General features: G+C 41.4%; 1 long non-coding RNA gene across 1 annotated transcript in view; it reads right to left on the minus strand.

Annotated features, from left to right (window-relative positions):
• The window catches only part of LOC139402746 (uncharacterized), a 6,498-nt gene extending 6,106 nt beyond the window's left edge, over positions 1–392 (minus strand). Inside the window, exon 1 of the long non-coding RNA XR_011633263.1 lies at positions 304–392. This is a non-coding gene — a long non-coding RNA (uncharacterized lncRNA). The remainder of the gene's footprint in view (positions 1–303) is intronic.
• Between the last annotated feature and the right edge of the window lie 23,004 nt (positions 393–23,396).

The following is a 23,396-nucleotide window of genomic DNA, read 5'->3' on the forward strand; positions in this document are numbered from 1 at the left end:
CAACTGTTCCAACACCTGCTGCCGGCCCCCCGTACCCTCCCCGTCTCGTCCCGTCCCCCGATCCCACTCTCAGCTCAAATGGCACAGCAAATCAAGCCAATTTGATGATGAGAGGGCACAGAACATGTGACTCACTCAAAGCTATTCATTATAAGTACTTTAGGTTTTTACATAGATTGTAAAAAAAATTACTTAAAGCAACTATCAGAAACATTTTACTTCACTCAGTAGAGCATTTAACTTTTTATAAACTACAAGCAGAACTTCCAGAGAAATATTTGTTAAACTAAAAAAAATATTTACCTGAAAAGCTGAACGGTAACAGTTCCATTGAATCCACAGACCTCCTCTACCAGAATGTCTCCTCTCCTCTCCTCTACCAGAATGTCTCCTCTCCTCTACCAGAATGTCTCCTCTCCTCTACCAGAATGTCTCCTCTCCTCTACCAGAATGTCTCCTCTCCTCTACCAGAATGTCTCCTCTCCTCTACCAGAATGTCTCCCCTCCTCTACCAGAATGTCTCCTCTCCTCTACCAGAATGTCTCCTCTCCTCTACCAGAATGTCTCCTCTCCTCTAACAGAATGTCTCCTCTCCTCTACCAGAATGTCTCCTCTCCTCTCCTCTCCTCTCCTCTACCAGAATGTCTCCTCTCCTCTCCTCTCCTCTCCTCTACCAGAATGTCTCCTCTCCTCTCCTCTCCTCTCCTCAACTTCACTTAGAACACCCCGACCAGATCTAGATCCAGTCCTCAACCTCTCTCCTCTCTCTCCTCTCCTCTCCCTCTCTCTCTCCTTTCTCTCCTCTCCTCTCCTCTCCTCTCCTCTCCTCTCCTCTCCTCTCCTCTCCTCTCCTCTCCTCTCTCTCTCCCCCTCCCTCCTTCCTTCCTTCTACCCTGTGCTGCTGTCCTCTCCTGGTGTAGCGGTCCTCAACCTTTCCCTCTCACCCTCCGTGTCTCTCTCCTTCTCTCTTGTGCTGTTCTCTCCTCTCCTGTCCTATCCTCCTGTCGTACCATCCTGATCTGAACTGTGCCCAGATCAGACCTCCTCTCCCGGCCTTTTCTATCCCCAGGGTGTCCCCCCCCCTCCCAAGCCTCTGCCGCGGCCTGCCCCCCTCCCCAGCTCCAGCAGAGAGCAGCGGCCTGCCACCTGTCGGTGTCCCTCTGAAGCCTGGGCCTCGCCTGCACCTCCTGTCCAGCCCAATCAGAGCCTGACAGGGGGCAGCGAGCTTGTGAAATCACACCTCTCAGCTGTTCGCACTCAGCCCCAGATACCCTAAACCTCCGCCCGCCGAACGTTACCTACCCTACACCCCCTCTTCTTTTACACCAATAGCGCCTTTTTATAAAAAATAAATGAGTAAGAACCCATGGTCGGGGTAGGACTGGAGCCGGGAAACAACTGCTCTTGGCTTGGGGCATTTATATTGGTTTGGGGGGGGGGGTACAGTCATGTTGAACAGAACAGAACAGCAGTCACTGACACAGCTGAAGAAAAGCTAGGAATTCATCCCTCTTTGGTTCCTAGAGAGTCATACATGGATCGATCAAAGTAGCAGTTCGACTCTGAGGTCTGAGCACTTTGCCAGTTGCTGCCAAGTAGGTGTAAGAGTAGCCAATAGTATTTCAGTCTTTTAAATCCAATTGTGTTTAGGATATCTGTGGAGTTAGTGACGGATACTGTAGTGTTTAGGATATCTGTGGAGTTAGTGACTGATACTGTAGTGTTTAGGATATCTGTGGAGTTAGTGACTGATACTGTAGTGTTTAGGATATCTGTGGAGTTAGTGACTGATACTGTAGTGTCTGGGATATCTGTGGAGTTAGTGACTGATACTGTAGTGTTTAGGATATCTGTGGAGTTAGTGACTGATACTGTAGTGTCTGGGATATCTGTGGAGTTAGTGACTGATACTGTAGTGTTTAGGATATCTGTGGAGTTAGTGACTGATACTGTAGTGTTTAGGATATCTGTGGAGTTAGTGACTGATACTGTAGTGTCTGGAATATCTGTGGAGTTAGTGACTGATACTGTAGTGTTTAGGATATCTGTGGAGTTAGTGACTGATACTGTAGTGTTTAGGATATCTGTGGAGTTAGTGACTGATACTGTAGTGTTTAGGATATCTGTGGAGTTAGTGACTGATACTGTAGTGTCTGGGATATCTGTGGAGTTAGTGACTGATACTGTAGTGTTTAGGATATCTGTGGAGTTAGTGACTGATACTGTAGTGTCTGTGGAGTCTGAAGTATTGTAAATATGAATTTGTTCTTAACTGACTTGCCAAGTAAAATAAAGGTTACATAAAATTTAAATACATTAAAATATATATTTTTTAAACAACCCAGTTAGAAAAGTTTGAATTATGATGGAACATTTTAATATGATGTAACATCTAACATGTAGATAGATATGTGATCAACTATATACAGTGCCTTGTGAAAGTATTCGGCCCCCTTGAACTTTGCGACCTTTTGCCACATTTCAGGCTTCAAACATAAAGATATAAAACTGTATTTTTTTGTGAAGAATCAACAACAAGTGGGACACAATCATGAAGTGGAACGACATTTATTGGATATTTCAAACTTTTTTAACAATTCAAAAACTGAAAAATTGGGCGTGCAAAATTATTCAGCCCCCTTAAGTTAATACTTTGTAGCGCCACCTTTTGCTGCGATTACAGCTGTAAGTCGCTTGGGGTATGTCTCTATCAGTTTTGCACATCGAGAGACTGACATTTTTTCCCATTCCTCCTTGCAAAACAGCTCGAGCTCAGTGAGGTTGGATGGAGAGCATTTGTGAACAGCAGTTTTCAGTTCTTTCCACAGATTCCCGATTGGATTCAGGACTGGACTCTGGACTTTGACTTGGCCATTCTAACACCTGGATATGTTTATTTTTGAACCATTCCAATGTAGATTTTGCTTTATGTTTTGGATCATTGTCTTGTTGGAAGACAAATCTCCGTCCCAGTCTCAGGTCTTTTGCAGACTCCATCAGGTTCTCTTCCAGAATGGTCCTGTATTTGGCTCCATCCATCTTCACATCAATTTTAACCATCTTCCCTGTCCCTGCTGAAGAAAAGCAGGCCCAAACCATGATGCTGCCACCACCATGTTTGACAGTGGGGATGGTGTGTTCAGCTGTGTTGCTTTTACGCCAAACATAACGTTTTGCATTGTTGCCAAAAAGTTCAATTTTGGTTTCATCTGACCAGAGCACCTTCTTCCACATGTTTGGTGTGTCTCCCAGGTGGCTTGTGGCAAACTTTAAACAACACTTTTTATGGATATCTTTAAGAAATGGCTTTCTTCTTGCCACTCTTCCATAAAGGCCAGATTTGTGCAATATACGACTGATTGTTGTCCTATGGACAGAGTCTCCCACCTCAGCTGTAGATCTCTGCAGTTCATCCAGAGTGATCATGGGCCTCTTGGCTGCATCTCTGATCAGTCTTCTCCTTGTATGAGCTGAAAGTTTAGAGGGACGGCCAGGTCTTGGTAGATTTGCAGTGGTCTGATACTCCTTCCATTTCAATATTATCGCTTGCACAGTGCTCCTTGGGATGTTTAAAGCTTGGGAAATCTTTTTGTATCCAAATCCGGCTTTAAACTTCTTCACAACAGTATCTCGGACCTGCCTGGTGTGTTCCTTGTTCTTCATGATGCTCTCTGCGCTTTTAACGGACCTCTGAGGCTATCACAGTGCAGGTGCATTTATACGGAGACTTGATTACACACAGGTGGATTGTATTTATCATCATTAGTCATTTAGGTCAACATTGGATCATTCAGAGATCCTCACTGAACTTCTGGAGAGAGTTTGCTGCACTGAAAGTAAAGGGGCTGAATAATTTTGCACGCCCAATTTTTCAGTTTTTGATTTGTTAAAAAAGTTTGAAATATCCAATAAATGTCGTTCCACTTCATGATTGTGTCCCACTTGTTGTTGATTCTTCACAAAAAAATACAGTTTTATATCTTTATGTTTGAAGCCTGAAATGTGGCAAAAGGTCGCAAAGTTCAAGGGGCCGAATACTTTCGCAAGGCACTGTATATCAGGAGCTTGAGAAATTATTAATAAATAAAGTAAAATTATTATAGTGAAGAAACTCTAGGAACAAACATGATACAATATCTAACCTTAGAAGCTCTCCATAAACATGATACAATATCTAACCTTAGAAGCTCTCCATAAACATGATACAATATCGAACCTTAGAAGCTCTCCATAAACATGATACAATATCTAACCTTAGAAGCTCTCCATAAACATGATACAATATCTAACCTCAGAAGCTCTCCATAAACATGATACAATATCTAACCTTAGAAGCTCTCCATAAACATGATACAATATCTAACCTTAGAAGCTCTCCATAAACATGATACAATATCTAACCTTAGAAGCTCTCCATAAACATGATACAATATCTAACCTCAGAAGCTCTCCATAAACATGATACAATATCTAACCTTAGAAGCTCTCCATAAACATGATACAATATCTAACCTTAGAAGCTCTCCATAAACATGATAAAATATATAACCTTAGAAGCTCTCCATAAACATGATACTAGAGGTCAGACATGAACCTCTCCATAAACATGTTACTAGAGGTCAGACATTAACCTCTCCATAAACATGTTACTAGAGGTCAGACATGAACCTCTCCATAAACATGTTACTAGAGGTCAGACATTAACCTCTCCATAAACATGTTATTAGAGGTCAGACATTAACCTCTCCATAAACATGTTACTAGAGGTCAGACATTAACCTCTCCATAAACATGTTACTAGAGGTCAGACATTAACCTCTCCATAAACATGTTACTAGAGGTCAGACATTAACCTCTCCATAAACATGTTACTAGAGGTCAGACATTAACCTCTCCATAAACATGTCTTTCTTTATCTGTTACTAGAGGTCAGACATTAACCTCTCCATAAACATGTTACTAGAGGTCAGACATTAACCTCTCCATAAACATGTTACTAGAGGTCAGACATGAACCTCTCCATAAACATGTTACTAGAGGTCAGACATTAACCTCTCCATAAACATGTTATTAGAGGTCAGACATTAACCTCTCCATAAACATGTTACTAGAGGTCAGACATTAACCTCTCCATAAACATGTTACTAGAGGTCAGACATGAACCTCTCCATAAACATGTTACTAGAGGTCAGACATTAACCTCTCCATAAACATGTTACTAGAGGTCAGACATTAACCTCTCCATAAACATGTCTTTCTTTATCTGTTACTAGAGGTCAGACATTAACCTCTCCATAAACATGTTACTAGAGGTCAGACATTAACCTCTCCATAAACATGTTACTAGAGGTCAGACATTAACCTCTCCATAAACATGTTACTAGAGGTCAGACATTAACCTCTCCATAAACATGTTACTAGAGGTCAGACATTAACCTCTCAATAAACATGTTACTAGAGGTCAGACATTAACCTCTCCATAAACATGATACTAGAGGTCAGACATTAACCTCTCCATAAACATGTTACTAGAGGTCAGACATTAACCTCTCCATAAACATGTTACTAGAGGTCAGACATTAACCTCTCCATAAACATGTCTTTATCTGTTACTAGAGGTCAGACATGAACCTCTCCATAAACATGTTATTAGAGGTCAGACATTAACCTCTCCATAAACATGTTACTAGAGGTCAGACATTAACCTCTCCATAAACATGTTACTAGAGGTCAGACATTAACCTCTCCATAAACATGTTACTAGAGGTCAGACATTAACCTCTCCATAAACATGTCTTTATCTGTTACTAGAGGTCAGACATTAACCTCTCCATAAACATGTTACTAGAGGTCAGACATTAACCTCTCCATAAACATGTTACTAGAGGTCAGACATTAACCTCTCCATAAACATGTTACTAGAGGTCAGACATGAACCTCTCCATAAACATGTTACTAGAGGTCAGACATTAACCTCTCCATAAACATGTTACTAGAGGTCAGACATTAACCTCTCCATAAACATGTTACTAGAGGTCAGACATTAACCTCTCCATAAACATGTTACTAGAGGTCAGACATTAACCTCTCCATAAACATGTTACTAGAGGTCAGACATTAACCTCTCCATAAACATGTTATTAGAGGTCAGACATTAACCTCTCCATAAACATGTTACTAGAGGTCAGACATTAACCTCTCCATAAACATGTTACTAGAGGTCAGACATTAACCTCTCCATAAACATGTTACTAGAGGTCAGACATGAACCTCTCCATAAACATGTTACTAGAGGTCAGACATTAACCTCTCCATAAACATGTTACTAGAGGTCAGACATTAACCTCTCCATAAACATGTCTTTATCTGTTACTAGAGGTCAGACATTAACCTCTCCATAAACATGTTACTAGAGGTCAGACATTAACCTCTCCATAAACATGTTACTAGAGGTCAGACATTAACCTCTCCATAAACATGTTACTAGAGGTCAGACATTAACCTCTCCATAAACATGTTACTAGAGGTCAGACATTAACCTCTCAATAAACATGTTACTAGAGGTCAGACATTAACCTCTCCATAAACATGATACTAGAGGTCAGACATGAACCTCTCCATAAACATGTTACTAGAGGTCAGACATTAACCTCTCCATAAACATGTTACTAGAGGTCAGACATTAACCTCTCCATAAACATGTTACTAGAGGTCAGACATTAACCTCTCCATAAACATGTTACTAGAGGTCAGACATTAACCTCTCCATAAACATGTTACTAGAGGTCAGACATTAACCTCTCCATAAACATGTCTTTATCTGTTACTAGAGGTCAGACATTAACCTCTCCATAAACATGTTACTAGAGGTCAGACATTAACCTCTCCATAAACATGTTACTAGAGGTCAGACATTAACCTCTCCATAAACATGTTACTAGAGGTCAGACATTAACCTCTCCATAAACATGTTACTAGAGGTCAGACATTAACCTCTCCATAAACATGTTACTAGAGGTCAGACATTAACCTCTCCATAAACATGTCTTTATCTGTTACTAGAGGTCAGACATGAACCTCTCCATAAACATGTTACTAGAGGTCAGTCAGACATTAACCTCTCCATAAACATGTTACTAGAGGTCAGACATTAACCTCTCCATAAACATGTTACTAGAGGTCAGACATTAACCTCTCCATAAACATGATACTAGAGGTCAGACATGAACCTCTCCATAAACATGTTACTAGAGGTCAGACATTAACCTCTCCATAAACATGTTACTAGAGGTCAGACATTAACCTCTCCATAAACATGTTACTAGAGGTCAGACATTAACCTCTCCATAAACATGTTACTAGAGGTCAGACATTAACCTCTCCATAAACATGTTACTAGAGGTCAGACATTAACCTCTCCATAAACATGTTACTAGAGGTCAGACATTAACCTCTCCATAAACATGTTACTAGAGGTCAGACATTAACCTCTCCATAAACATGTTACTAGAGGTCAGACATTAACCTCTCCATAAACATGTTACTAGAGGTCAGACATTAACCTCTCCATAAACATGTTACTAGAGGTCAGACATTAACCTCTCCATAAACATGTTACTAGAGGTCAGACATTAACCTCTCCATAAACATGTTACTAGAGGTCAGACATTAACCTCTCCATAAACATGTTACTAGAGGTCAGACATGAACCTCTCCATAAACATGTTACTAGAGGTCAGACATTAACCTCTCCATAAACATGTTACTAGAGGTCAGACATTAACCTCTCCATAAACATGTTACTAGAGGTCAGACATTAACCTCTCCATAAACATGTCTTTATCTGTTACTAGAGGTCAGACATTAACCTCTCCATAAACATGTTACTAGAGGTCAGACATTAACCTCTCCATAAACATGTTATTAGAGGTCAGACATTAACCTCTCCATAAACATGTTACTAGAGGTCAGACATTAACCTCTCCATAAACATGTTACTAGAGGTCAGACATTAACCTCTCCATAAACATGTCTTTATCTGTTACTAGAGGTCAGACATGAACCTCTCCATAAACATGTTATTAGAGGTCAGACATTAACCTCTCCATAAACATGTTACTAGAGGTCAGACATTAACCTCTCCATAAACATGTTACTAGAGGTCAGACATTAACCTCTCCATAAACATGTTACTAGAGGTCAGACATTAACCTCTCCATAAACATGTTACTAGAGGTCAGACATTAACCTCTCCATAAACATGTCTTTATCTGTTACTAGAGGTCAGACATTAACCTCTCCATAAACATGTTACTAGAGGTCAGACATTAACCTCTCCATAAACATGTTACTAGAGGTCAGACATTAACCTCTCCATAAACATGTCTTTATCTGTTACTAGAGGTCAGACATTAACCTCTCCATAAACATGTTACTGGAGGTCAGACATTAACCTCTCCATAAACATGTTACTAGAGGTCAGACATTAACCTCTCCATAAACATGTTACTAGAGGTCAGACATTAACCTCTCCATAAACATGTTACTAGAGGTCAGACATTAACCTCTCCATTAACATGTTACTAGAGGTCAGACATTAACCTCTCCATAAACATGTTACTAGAGGTCAGACATTAACCTCTCCATAAACATGTTATTAGAGGTCAGACATTAACCTCTCCATAAACATGTTACTAGAGGTCAGACATTAACCTCTCCATAAACATGTTATTAGAGGTCAGACATTAACCTCTCCATAAACATGTTACTAGAGGTCAGACATTAACCTCTCCATAAACATGTCTTTATCTGTTACTAGAGGTCAGACATTAACCTCTCCATAAACATGTTACTAGAGGTCAGACATTAACCTCTCCATAAACATGTTACTAGAGGTCAGACATTAACCTCTCCATAAACATGTTACTAGAGGTCAGACATTAACCTCTCCATAAACATGTCTTTATCTGTTACTAGAGGTCAGACATTAACCTCTCCATAAACATGTTACTAGAGGTCAGACATTAACCTCTCCATAAACATGTTACTAGAGGTCAGACATTAACCTCTCCATAAACATGTTACTAGAGGTCAGACATTAACCTCTCCATAAACATGTTACTAGAGGTCAGACATTAACCTCTCCATAAACATGTTACTAGAGGTCAGACATTAACCTCTCCATAAACATGTTACTAGAGGTCAGACATTAACCTCTCCATAAACATGTTACTAGAGGTCAGACATTAACCTCTCCATAAACATGTTACTAGAGGTCAGACATTAACCTCTCCATAAACATGTTACTAGAGGTCTGACATTAACCTCTCCATAAACATGTTACTAGAGGTCAGACATTAACCTCTCCATAAACATGATACTAGAGGTCAGACATTAACCTCTCCATAAACATGTTACTAGAGGTCAGACATTAACCTCTCCATAAACATGTTACTAGAGGTCAGACATTAACCTCTCCATAAACATGTTACTAGAGGTCAGACATTAACCTCTCCATAAACATGTTACTAGAGGTCAGACATTAACCTCTCCATAAACATGTTACTAGAGGTCAGACATTAACCTCTCCATAAACATGTTACTAGAGGTCAGACATTAACCTCTCCATAAACATGTTACTAGAGGTCAGACATTAACCTCTCCATAAACATGTTACTAGAGGTCAGACATTAACCTCTCCATAAACATGTTACTAGAGGTCAGACATTAACCTCTCCATAAACATGTTACTAGAGGTCAGACATTAACCTCTCCATAAACATGTTACTAGAGGTCAGACATTAACCTCTCCATAAACATGTTACTAGAGGTCAGACATTAACCTCTCCATAAACATGTTACTAGAGGTCAGACATTAACCTCTCCATAAACATGTCTTTATCTGTTACTAGAGGTCAGACATTAACCTCTCCATAAACATGTTACTAGAGGTCAGACATTAACCTCTCCATAAACATGTTACTAGAGGTCAGACATTAACCTCTCCATAAACATGTTACTAGAGGTCAGACATTAACCTCTCCATAAACATGTTACTAGAGGTCAGACATTAACCTCTCCATAAACATGTTACTAGAGGTCAGACATTAACCTCTCCATAAACATGTTACTAGAGGTCAGACATTAACCTCTCCATAAACATGTTACTAGAGGTCAGACATTAACCTCTCCATAAACATGTTACTAGAGGTCAGACATTAACCTCTCCATAAACATGTTACTAGAGGTCAGACATTAACCTCTCCATAAACATGTTACTAGAGGTCAGACATTAACCTCTCCATAAACATGTTACTAGAGGTCAGACATTAACCTCTCCATAAACATGTTACTAGAGGTCAGACATTAACCTCTCCATAAACATGTTACTAGAGGTCAGACATTAACCTCTCCATAAACATGTTACTAGAGGTCAGACATTAACCTCTCCATAAACATGTCTTTATCTGTTACTAGAGGTCAGACATTAACCTCTCCATAAACATGTTACTAGAGGTCAGACATTAACCTCTCCATAAACATGTTACTAGAGGTCAGACATTAACCTCTCCATAAACATGTTACTAGAGGTCAGACATTAACCTCTCCATAAACATGACATTAACCTCCATAAACATGTTACTAGAGGTCAGACATTAACCTCTCCATAAACATGTTACTAGAGGTCAGACATTAACCTCTCCATAAACATGTTACTAGAGGTCAGACATTAACCTCTCCATAAACATGTTACTAGAGGTCAGACATTAACCTCTCCATAAACATGTTACTAGAGGTCAGACATTAACCTCTCCATAAACATGTTACTAGAGGTCAGACATGAACCTCTCCATAAACATGTTACTAGAGGTCAGACATTAACCTCTCCATAAACATGTTACTAGAGGTCAGACATTAACCTCTCCATAAACATGATACTAGAGGTCAGACATGAACCTCTCCATAAACATGTTACTAGAGGTCAGACATTAACCTCTCCATAAACATGTTACTAGAGGTCAGACATGAACCTCTCCATAAACATGTTACTAGAGGTCAGACATTAACCTCTCCATAAACATGTTACTAGAGGTCAGACATTAACCTCTCCATAAACATGTTACTAGAGGTCAGACATTAACCTCTCCATAAACATGTCTTTATCTGTTACTAGAGGTCAGACATTAACCTCTCCATAAACATGTTACTAGAGGTCAGCCATTAACCTCTCCATAAACATGTTACTAGAGGTCAGACATTAACCTCTCCATAAACATGTTACTAGAGGTCAGACATTAACCTCTCCATAAACATGTTACTAGAGGTCAGACATTAACCTCTCCATAAACATGTTACTAGAGGTCAGACATTAACCTCTCCATAAACATGTTACTAGAGGTCAGACATTAACCTCTCCATAAACATGATACTAGAGGTCAGACATTAACCTCTCCATAAACATGTTATTAGAGGTCAGACATTAACCTCTCCATAAACATGTTACTAGAGGTCAGACATTAACCTCTCCATAAACATGTTACTAGAGGTCAGACATTAACCTCTCCATAAACATGATACTAGAGGTCAGACATTAACCTCTCCATAAACATGTTACTAGAGGTCAGACATTAACCTCTCCATAAACATGTTACTAGAGGTCAGACATTAACCTCTCCATAAACATGTTACTAGAGGTCAGACATTAACCTCTCCATAAACATGTTACTAGAGGTCAGACATTAACCTCTCCATAAACATGTTACTAGAGGTCAGACATGAACCTCTCCATAAACATGTTACTAGAGGTCAGACATTAACCTCTCCATAAACATGTTACTAGAGGTCAGACATTAACCTCTCCATAAACATGTTACTAGAGGTCAGACATTAACCTCTCCATAAACATGTTACTAGAGGTCAGACATTAACCTCTCCATAAACATGATACTAGAGGTCAGACATTAACCTCTCCATAAACATGTCTTTATGAATAAACACTGAACAAAAATATGAACGCAACACGCAACAATTTCAATGATTTTACTGAGTTACAGTTCGTATATTGAAATCAGTCAATTGAAATGAATTCATTAGGTCCTAATCTATGGATTTCACATGACTGGGCAGGGGCGCAGCCATAGGTGGGCCTGGAGGGCATAGGCCCACCCACTTGGGAGCCAGGCCCAGCCAATCAGAATTAGTTTTTCCCCTCAAAAGGGCTTTATTACAGACAGAAATACTCCTCAGTTTCATCAGCTGTCCAGGTGGCTGGTCTCATATGACGAAGACGGTGAAGAAGACAGATGTGGGGGTCCTGGGTTGGCGTGGTTACATGTGGTCTGCGGTTGTGAGGCTGGTTGGAAGTACTGCTAAATTCTCTAAAACGACGTTGGAGGCGGCTTATGGTAGAGAAATTAGCATTAAATGCTCTGCCAACAGCTCTGGTGGATATTCCTGCAGTCAGCATGCCAATTGCATGCTCCCTCAAAACTTGAGAGATCTGTGGCAATGTGTTGTGTGACAAAACTGCACATTTTAGAATGGCCTTTTATTGTCCCCAGCACAAGGTGCACCTGTGTAATGATCATGCTGTTTAATCAGCTTCTTGATATGCCACACCTGTCAGGTGGATGGGTTATCTTGGCAAAGGAGAAATGTTCAGTAACAGGGATGTTAACAAATTTGTGCACAAAATTTGAGATAAATTACACCCCACTACCTCCCCGGACAACGAGGGTTGATGAGTGGTTCCGGGCCAGACCAAGGCTCCTGCTGTTGATGAGTGGTTCCGGGCCAGACCGAGGCTCCTGCGGTTGATGAGTGGTTTCTGGCCAGACCAAGGCTCCTGCTGTTGATGAGTGGTTCCGGGCCAGACCAAGGCTCCTGCGGTTGATGAGTGGTTCCGGGCCAGACCAAGGCTCCTGCGGTTGATGAGTGGTTCCGGGCCAGACCAAGGCTCCTGCGGTTGATGAGTGGTTCCGGGCCAGACCAAGGCTCCTGCGGTTGATGAGTGGTTCCGGGCCAGACCAAGGCTCCTGCGGTTGATGAGTGGTTCCGGGCCAGACCAAGGCTCCTGCGGTTGATGAGTGGTTCCGGGCCAGACCAAGGCTCCTGCGGTTGATGAGTGGTTCCGGGCCAGACCAAGGCTCCTGCGGTTGATGAGTGGTTCCGGGCCAGACCAAGGCTCCTGCGGTTGATGAGTGGTTCCGGGCCAGACCAAGGCTCCTGCGGTTGATGAGTGGTTCCGGGCCAGACCAAGGCTCCTGCGGTTGATGAGTGGTTCCGGGCCAGAACAAGGCTCCTGAGATTGATGAGTGGTTCCGGGCCAGACCAAGGCTCCTGCGGTTGATGAGTGGTTCCGGGCCAGACCAAGGCTCCTGTGGTTGATGAGTGGTTCCGGGCCAGACCAAGGCTCCTGCGGTTGATGAGTGGTTCCGGGCCAGACCAAGGCTCCTGCAGTTGATGAGTGGTTCCAGTCCATTGTCAAAAGGAACAGGCAGTCCACCACCACAATGAGACCCCTGTGTTCCACCTTGGGGATTGCATCTGGCTCTCTACCAGGAACCTCCTACTCCGCCTGCCCTGCAAGAAACTGAGCCCCCGGTTTGTGGGGCCGTTCAAAGTTCTCCGGAGGGTCAACGAGGTGACGTATCGGTTACAACTGCCCAGTCACTACCGTATCTCACCGTCGTTTCATGTCTCCCTTCTCAGGCCGGTGGTTTCTGGTCCCCTAGCTGATGCTGTCCCCCACTACCCCCCTGGACAACGAGGGCAGTCCGGCGTATGCTGTCAGATCTCGTCTGGACTCCCTCCCTCCCTCTCTGGCTTCGTGGGGTTCGGCTCCAGTATCTGGTAGACTGGGAGGGGTATGGCCCTGAGGAACGGTGTTGTGTTCCGGTGGAGGACATTCTGGATCCCAACATCCTCCATGATTTCGACCTTCGCCACACTGATCGACCCGCTCCTCGCCCCCGGGGTCGTCCTCTTGGTCGGTGTTGTCCTGCGGCAGGAGCCGCGCATCAGAGGGGGGGGGGGGGGGGGTACTATCATGTCTACTCCGGCTCCTCCCCTCCAGCGTGCGACGTCTCCGGAATACTAGTCACTGGTCCTGGGAGTCATCATTCCGCACATCATCATTCCGCACATCATCATTGCGCACATCCGGCACTCGTCATTATTCGCACCTGGCACGCATCGTTATGATTCACACCTTGCACCTGTGTTCATGTTACCTCACTTCTGTTACGCTGTCTTGTTTCATGTTTGTTGTTTTCATTAAATGTTTTAACCAACACCTGCTTCTCGACTCACGGCGTCACCATTGCAATGCTAAATTGTCCTAAATTCCTCTTCTCTCCCACAGATTTCCATGAGGTCTCAGACTCCAGGATGGGAAAATGCTTAAACAAGACAGAAACAAATGAAAACACAGAATGGAACCATGTTGTATTTGAAATAGATAATCTGTTGTCAATTTATATTCTGACTTGTAAAGTTAAATAGGGGGGAGAAGAAGACACATCCTGTTAATCTGAATTAGCTAGGCTACACAATATACAAATAATAGGCTACAGATTTGAGTCACTGCAATAAAAAAAGTTTTACCAATGTATCCTTCTATTAAATTACACATTGTTTTTACTATGTATGTTTGAGGAGATGATCTACTGTTACAGATGTTGGCAACTCGTTAATAAATGGCCAGTAGGTTTCCACTATCTTTTAAGGTATATATATTTTTAACATGTTCAGTCAATGAATGATCGGTATAAAGATCAAAACATTCGACTTTGTGAGAGGCCACATCCTCCAATGTAGTAATGGTTGATGCTTGGTGATGTCACTAGTAATGTTTGATGCTTGGTGATGTCACTAGTAATGTTTCGCCAACCAAGATGTTTTACGGTTACCATTACACCCCAGAGCGTTCATCAAACTTAGACTATCCCAGAGAAGTGGTAAGTGTGTTAGTATAATCTGGGAACGGGGTCATAGGTTAGGAGTGATGATTGAATAATATTCTGGAAGTAAATTTGACCAGGGAATCAGGGTTTCAAAGGTGGATATGTAATGTGTCACTTAGTCATCTCGGTCATTACCATCATTGTTGATGTTCCTTGCCAATATTATTATTAAATAGCCCATTTCCTCCCTACCCCCTAATGAACCATATGTCTCCAGGAATATCTAAGGCTTCATGCCATGTTCAGATCAGCCACAAGAGCTGGGTTGCTTCAGCTGCAGTGGAGAACAGTCCAGAGCTGTGTGCGTGTGTGTGTGTGTGTGTGGGTGTGTGTGTGTGTGTGTGTGTGTGTGTGTGTGTATGTGTGCATGCGTGGACAGGGACTCTCAGCGTGTGTGTCTGTGTTTGTGTGTATATGCGTACCACAGCATATGTGCGTGTGTAGTCTGGTGTGTACGTGTGTTTGGCTACATTTTCCTCTGTAGCAAGCACAAGCCTCTGCACTCAGCGGCTCCACTAAGGTCAACACCTGCGTTTTCTAAAAATGGTCCCCGTGGGCCGTTGGAACCGGGGGGCCTCATTCACAGAAAGCTACGGTTCTAAGAGGGGTGTGTATTGAGACCCAATGCTCACTCTATTTTAGAGGCATTCACCGTCCACAAATAGCCTCACATCTTTTTGTAGCCCTGGTGTGTCCCGAAAGGCCCCCTATTCCGTTTAGATTTTTTTTTTACCTTTATTTAACTAGGCAAGTTAGTTAAAGAACAAATTCTTATTTTACAACGACGGCAAAATTGTGCGCCGCGCCAACGGGACTCCCAATCCCGGCGGGGATGTGATGCAGCCTGGATTCGAAACCAGGGACTGAGATGCAGTGACTTAGACCGCTGCGCCACTCGGGAGCCCCTTATGAGGACTATGTTTAGTTATTATTATTTATTTATTTAACCTTTTATTTAACTAGATAGGCCAGTTGATAACAAGTTCTCATTTACAACCGAGACCTGGCTGCAGCAACGGGCCAGATACAATACTTGTTGTTGTTGAAAGTCCGTGTTGCCCAGCAACAGCCCCAAAACATCACTGCTCTGGAGGAGATCTGCATAGAGGAATGGGCCAAAATACCAGCAACAGTGTGTGAAAACCTTGTGAAGACTTACAGAAAACATTTGACCTCTGTCATTGCCAACAAAGGGTGTATAACAAAGTATTGAGATAAACTTTTGTTATTGACCAAATACTTATTTTCCACCATAATTTGCAAATAAATTCATAAAAACCTACAATCCTACAATGTAATTTTCTGGATTTTTTTTCTTCTCATTTCGTCTGTCATAGTTGAAGTGTACCTATGACGAAAATTACAGGCCTCTCTCATCTTTTTAAGTGGGAGAACTTGCACAATTGGTGGCTGACTAAATACTTTTTTGCCTCACTGTATATCTAGATACAACCAGATGAAATGTTTTTTTTTGTCACCTACGGTTTTCTTGGCTGTTTAAACTACCAACAAGACACAATGGCCAGGATATACTGTGAAACTACTTCCTTGGTTAGAAGGGTAATGGGTTGGTAGGACAATGGTAGCTGACTGGATACGTCCCGAACCTGCACCCTATTCAGCTGGGTTAATAACTGGGTCAGCTGGGTTATTAATAACTGGGTCAGCTGGGTTATTAATAACTGGGTCAGCTGGGTTATTAATAACTGGGTCAGCTGGGTTAATATTAGCTGGGTCAGCCGGGTTATTAATAACTGGGTCCGCCGGGTTATTAATAACTGGGTCAGCTGGGTTATTAATAACTGGGTCAGCTGGGTTAATATTAGCTGGGTCAGCCGGGTTATTAATAACTGGGTCCGCCGGGTTATTAAGAACTGGGCCAGCTGGATTATTAATAACTGGGTCAGCTGGGTTATTAATAACTGGGTCAGCCGGGTTATTAATAACTGGGTCAGCTGGGTTAATATTAACTGGGTCGGCTGGGTTATTAATAACTGGGTCCGCCGGGTTATTAATAACTGGGTCAGCTGGGTTATTAATAACTGGGTCAGCTGGGTTATTAATAACTGGGTCAGCTGGGTTAATATTAACTGGGTCAGCTGGGTTAATATTAACTGGGTCAGCTGGGTTATTAATAACTGGGTCAGCTGGGTTAATATTAACTGGGTCAGCTGGGTTAATATTAACTGGGTCAGCTGGGTTAATATTAACTGGGTCAGCTGGGTTATTAATAACTGGGTCAGCTGGGTTAATATTAACTGGGTCAGCTGGGTTATTAATAACTGGGTCAGCTGGGTTATTATTAACTGGGCCAGCTGGGTTATTAATGACTGGGTCAGCTGGGTTAATATTGACTGGGTCAGCTGGGTTATTAACTGGGTCAGCTGGATTAATATTAATGGGGTCAGCTTGGTTAATATTAACTGGGTCAGCTGGGTTAATATTAACTGGGTCAGCTGGGTTATTAACTGGCTCAGCTGGGTTAATATTAACGGGGTCAGCTGGGTTATTAATAACTGGGTCAGCTGGGTTAATATTAACTGGGTCTGCTGGGTTATTAACTGGCTCAGCTGGATTAATATTAACTGGGTCAGCTGGGTTATTAATAACTGGGTCAGCTGGGTTAATATTAACTGGGTCAGCTGAATTAATATTAAATGGGTCAGCTGGGTTATTAACTGGGTCAGCTGGATTAATATTAATGGGGTCAGCTGGGTTAATATTAACTGGGTCAGCTGGGTTAATATTAACTGGGTCAGCTGGGTTAATATTAACTGGGTCAGCTGGGTTATTAACTGGGTCAGCTGGGTTAATATTAACGGGGTCAGCTGGGTTAATATTAACTGGGTCAGCTGGGTTAATATTAACTGGGTCAGCTGGGTTATTAATAACTGGGTCAGCTGGGTTAATTTTAACTGGGTCAGATGGGTTGTTAATAACTGGATCAGCTGGGTTAATATTAACTGGGTCAGCTGGGTTATTGATAACTGGGTCAGCTGGGTTGTTAATAACTGGGTCAGCTATGTTATTATTAACTGGGTCAGCTGGGTTAATATTAACTGGGTCAGCTGGGTTAATATTAACTGGGTCAGCTGGGTTAATATTAACTGGGTCAGCTGGGTTATTAATAACTGGGTCAGCTGGGTTAATTTTAACTGGGTCAGATGGGTTGTTAATAACTGGATCAGCTGGGTTAATATTAACTGGGTCAGCTGGGTTAATATTAACTGGGTCAGCTGGGTTATTAATAACTGGGTCAGCTGGGTTAATATTAACTGGGTCAGCTGGGTTAATATTAACTGGGTCAGCTGGGTTATTAATAACTGGGTCAGCTGGGTTAATATTAGCTGGGTCAGCCGGGTTATTAATAACTGGGTCCGCCGGGGTATTAATAACTGGGTCAGCTGGGTTATTAATAACTGGGTCAGCTGGGTTAATATTAGCTGGGTCAGCCGGGTTATTAATAACTGGGTCAGCTGGGTTAATTTTAACTGGGTCAGATGGGTTGTTAATAACTGGATCAGCTGGGTTAATATTAACTGGGTCAGCTGGGTTAATATTAACTGGGTCAGCTGGGTTATTAATAACTGGGTCAGCTGGGTTAATATTAACTGGGTCAGCTGGGTTAATATTAACTGGGTCAGCTGGGTTATTAATAACTGGGTCAGCTGGGTTAATATTAGCTGGGTCAGCCGGGTTATTAATAACTGGGTCCGCCGGGGTATTAATAACTGGGTCAGCTGGGTTATTAATAACTGGGTCAGCTGGGTTAATATTAGCTGGGTCAGCCGGGTTATTAATAACTGAGTCCGCCGGGTTATTAAGAACTGGGCCAGCTGGATTATTAATAACTGGGTCAGCTGGGTTATTAATAACTGGGTCAGCCGGGTTATTAATAACTGGGTCAGCTGGGTTAACATTAACTGGGTCGGCTGGGTTATTAATAACTGGGGCCACCGGGTTATTAATAACTGGGTCAGCTGGGTTATTAATAACTGGGTCAGCTGGGTTATTAATAACTGGGTCAGCTGGGTTAATATTAACTGGGTCAGCTGGGTTAATATTAACTGGGTCAGCTGGGTTATTAATAACTGGGTCAGCTGGGTTAATATTAACTGGGTCAGCTGGGTTAATATTAACTGGGTCAGCTGGGTTAATATTAACTGGGTCAGCTGGGTTATTAATAACTGGGTCAGCTGGGTTAATATTAACTGGGTCAGCTGGGTTATTAATAACTGGGTCAGCTGGGTTATTATTAACTGGGCCAGCTGGGTTATTAATGACTGGGTCAGCTGGGTTAATATTGACTGGGTCAGCTGGGTTATTAACTGGGTCAGCTGGATTAATATTAATGGGGTCAGCTGGGTTAATATTAACTGGGTCAGCTGGGTTAATATTAACTGGGTCAGCTGGGTTATTAACTGGCTCAGCTGGGTTAATATTAACGGGGTCAGCTGGGTTATTAATAACTGGGTCAGCTGGGTTAATATTAACTGGGTCTGCTGGGTTATTAACTGGCTCAGCTGGATTAATATTAACTGGGTCAGCTGGGTTATTAATAACTGGGTCAGCTGGGTTAATATTAACTGGGTCAGCTGAATTAATATTAAATGGGTCAGCTGGGTTATTAACTGGGTCAGCTGGATTAATATTAATGGGGTCAGCTGGGTTAATATTAACTGGGTCAGCTGGGTTAATATTAACTGGGTCAGCTGGGTTAATATTAACTGGGTCAGCTGGGTTATTAACTGGGTCAGCTGGGTTAATATTAACGGGGTCAGCTGGGTTAATATTAACTGGGTCAGCTGGGTTAATATTAACTGGGTCAGCTGGGTTATTAATAACTGGGTCAGCTGGGTTAATTTTAACTGGGTCAGATGGGTTGTTAATAACTGGATCAGCTGGGTTAATATTAACTGGGTCAGCTGGGTTATTGATAACTGGGTCAGCTGGGTTGTTAATAACTGGGTCAGCTATGTTATTATTAACTGGGTCAGCTGGGTTAATATTAACTGGGTCAGCTGGGTTAATATTAACTGGGTCAGCTGGGTTAATATTAACTGGGTCAGCTGGGTTATTAATAACTGGGTCAGCTGGGTTAATTTTAACTGGGTCAGATGGGTTGTTAATAACTGGATCAGCTGGGTTAATATTAACTGGGTCAGCTGGGTTATTGATAACTGGGTCAGCTGGGTTGTTAATAACTGGGTCAGCTATGTTATTATTAACTGGGTCAGCCGGGTTAATATTAACTGGGTCAGCTGGGTTAATATTAACTGGGTCAGCTGGGTTAATATTAACTGGGTCAGCTGGGTTAATATTAACTGGGTCAGCTGGGTTATTAATAACTGGGTCAGCTGGGTTGATATTAACTGGGTCAGCTGGGTTAATATTAACTGGGTCAGCTGGGTTAATATTAACTGGGTCAGCTGGGTTATTAATAACTGGGTCAGCTGGGTTAATATTAACTGGGCCAGCTGGGTTATTAATGACTGGGTCAGCTGGGTTAATATTGACTGGGTCAGCTGGGTTATTAACTGGGTCAGCTGGATTAATATTAATGGGGTCAGCTGGGTTAATATTAACTGGGTCAGCTGGGTTAATATTAACTGGGTCAGCTGGGTTATTAACTGGCTCAGCTGGGTTAATATTAACGGGGTCAGCTGGGTTATTAATAACTGGGTCAGCTGGGTTAATATTAACTGGGTCTGCTGGGTTATTAACTGGCTCAGCTGGATTAATATTAACTGGGTCAGCTGGGTTATTAATAACTGGGTCAGCTGGGTTAATATTAACTGGGTCAGCTGGGTTAATATTAACTGGGTCAGCTGGGTTATTAATAACTGGGTCAGCTGGGTTAATATTAACTGGGTCAGCTGAATTAATATTAAATGGGTCAGCTGGGTTATTAACTGGGTCAGCTGGATTAATATTAACGGGGTCAGCTGGGTTAATATTAACTGGGTCAGCTGGGTTAATATTAACTGGGTCAGCTGGGTTAATATTAACTGGGTCAGCTGGGTTATTAACTGGGTCAGCTGGGTTAATATTAACGGGGTCAGCTGGGTTAATATTAACTGGGTCAGCTGGGTTAATATTAACTGGGTCAGCTGGGTTATTAATAACTGGGTCAGTTGGGTTAATTTTAACTGGGTCAGATGGGTTGTTAATAACTGGATCAGCTGGGTTAATATTAACTGGGTCAGCTGGGTTATTGATAACTGGGTCAGCTGGGTTGTTAATAACTGGGTCAGCTATGTTATTATTAACTGGGTCAGCTGGGTTAATAATAACTGGGTCAGCTGGGTTAATATTGACTGGGTCAGCTGGGTTAATATTAACTGGGTCAGCTGGGTTATTAATAACTGGGTCAGCTGGGTTATTATTAACTGGGTCAGCTGGGTTAATATTAACTGGGTCAGCTGGGTTATTAACTGGGTCAGCTGGGTTAATAATAAATGGGTCAGCTGGGTTAATATTAACGGGGTCAGCTGGGTTAATATTAACTGGGTCAGCTGGGTTAATATTAACTGGGTCAGCTGGGTTATTAATAACTGGGTCAGTTGGGTTAATTTTAACTGGGTCAGATGGGTTGTTAATAACTGGATCAGCTGGGTTAATATTAACTGGGTCAGCTGGGTTATTGATAACTGGGTCAGCTGGGTTGTTAATAACTGGGTCAGCTATGTTATTATTAACTGGGTCAGCTGGGTTAATAATAACTGGGTCAGCTGGGTTAATATTGACTGGGTCAGCTGGGTTAATATTAACTGGGTCAGCTGGGTTATTAATAACTGGGTCAGCTGGGTTATTATTAACTGGGTCAGCTGGGTTAATATTATCTGGGTCAGCTGGGTTATTAACTGGGTCAGCTGGGTTAATAATAAATGGGTCAGCTGGGTTAATATTAACTGGGTCAGCTGGGTTATTAATAGCTGGGTCAGCCGGGTTATTAATAACTGTGCCAGCTGGGCTATATTAATAACTGGACCAGCCGGGTTATTAATAACCGGGTCAGCTGAGTTATTAATAACTGGGTCAGCTGGGTTATTAATAACGGGGTCAGCTGGGTTATTATTAACTGGGTCAGCTGGGTTATTATTAACTGGGTCAGCTGGGTTATCAATAACTGGGTCAGCTGGGTTATTATTAACTGGGTCACCTGGGTTAATATTAACTGGGTCAGCTGGGTTATTAATAACTGGGTCAGCTGGGTTATTAATAACTGGGTCAGCTGGGTTAATATTAACTGGGTCAGCTGGGTTATTAATGACTGGGTTTGTTAATGCCTGATCTCTGTGGATCTCTGTGGCAAGATGCATCATTCACCCAAGTTTGGTCAAAATGAGGCTATCACGTTACATGAAATAAAGATGGAAAACTAGTACTTATCAAAATTATACTTTAACCCATAAAAATATACAATCTATTCATTTAATGCACACCACCATGTGGTCTCCTGTCCTTCACCACATGAGGAGAAGAGGCCATTTTGAGCCAAAAAAACTCAACCCCGTCACAAGTATAGTAAGAAAGTATAGTAATACAGTATAGTAAGAAAGTATAGTAATAAAGTATAGTAATACATTATGATAATACAGTATAGTAATACAGTAATACAGTATAGTAATACAGTATAGTAAGAAAGTATAGTAATACAGTACAGTAATACAGTATGGTAATACAGTATAGTAATACAGTATAGTAATACAGTATAGTAATACAGTAAAGTAATAGTGTAGTAATACAGTATAGTAATACAGTATAGTAATACAGTAAAGTAATAGTGTAGTAATACAGTATAGTAATACAGTATAGTAAGAAAGTATAGTAATAAAGTATAGTAATACAGTATAGTAATACAGTATAGTAAGAAAGTATAGTAATACAGTATAGTAAGAAAGTATAGTAATACAGTATAGTAATACAGTAAAGTAATAGTGTAGTAATACAGTATAGTAATACAGTATAGTAATACAGTATGGTAATACAGTATAGTAATACAGTATAGTAATACAGTACATAAATACAGTATAGTAATACAGTATAGGAATACAGTATAGTAATACAGTACAGTAATAAAGTATGGTAATACAGTATAGTAATACAGTACAGTAATAAAGTATAGTAATACAGTAAAGTAATAGTGTAGTAATATAGTATAGTAATAAAGTATAGTAATACAGTATAGTAATACAGTACAGTAATAGTGTAGTAATACAGTACAGTAATACAGTATAGTAATACAGTATAGTAATACAGTATAGTAATACAGTACAGTAATAGTGTAGTAATACAGTACAGTAATAAAGTATAGTAATACAGTATAGTAATAAAGTATAGTAATACAGTAAAGTAATAGTGTAGTAATATAGTATAGTAATAAAGTATAGTAATACAGTATAGTAATACAGTATAGTAATACAGTACAGT

This window comes from Oncorhynchus clarkii, unplaced genomic scaffold (assembly GCF_045791955.1).
Source record: "Oncorhynchus clarkii lewisi isolate Uvic-CL-2024 unplaced genomic scaffold, UVic_Ocla_1.0 unplaced_contig_13315_pilon_pilon, whole genome shotgun sequence".
Lineage (NCBI taxonomy): Eukaryota > Metazoa > Chordata > Actinopteri > Salmoniformes > Salmonidae > Oncorhynchus > Oncorhynchus clarkii.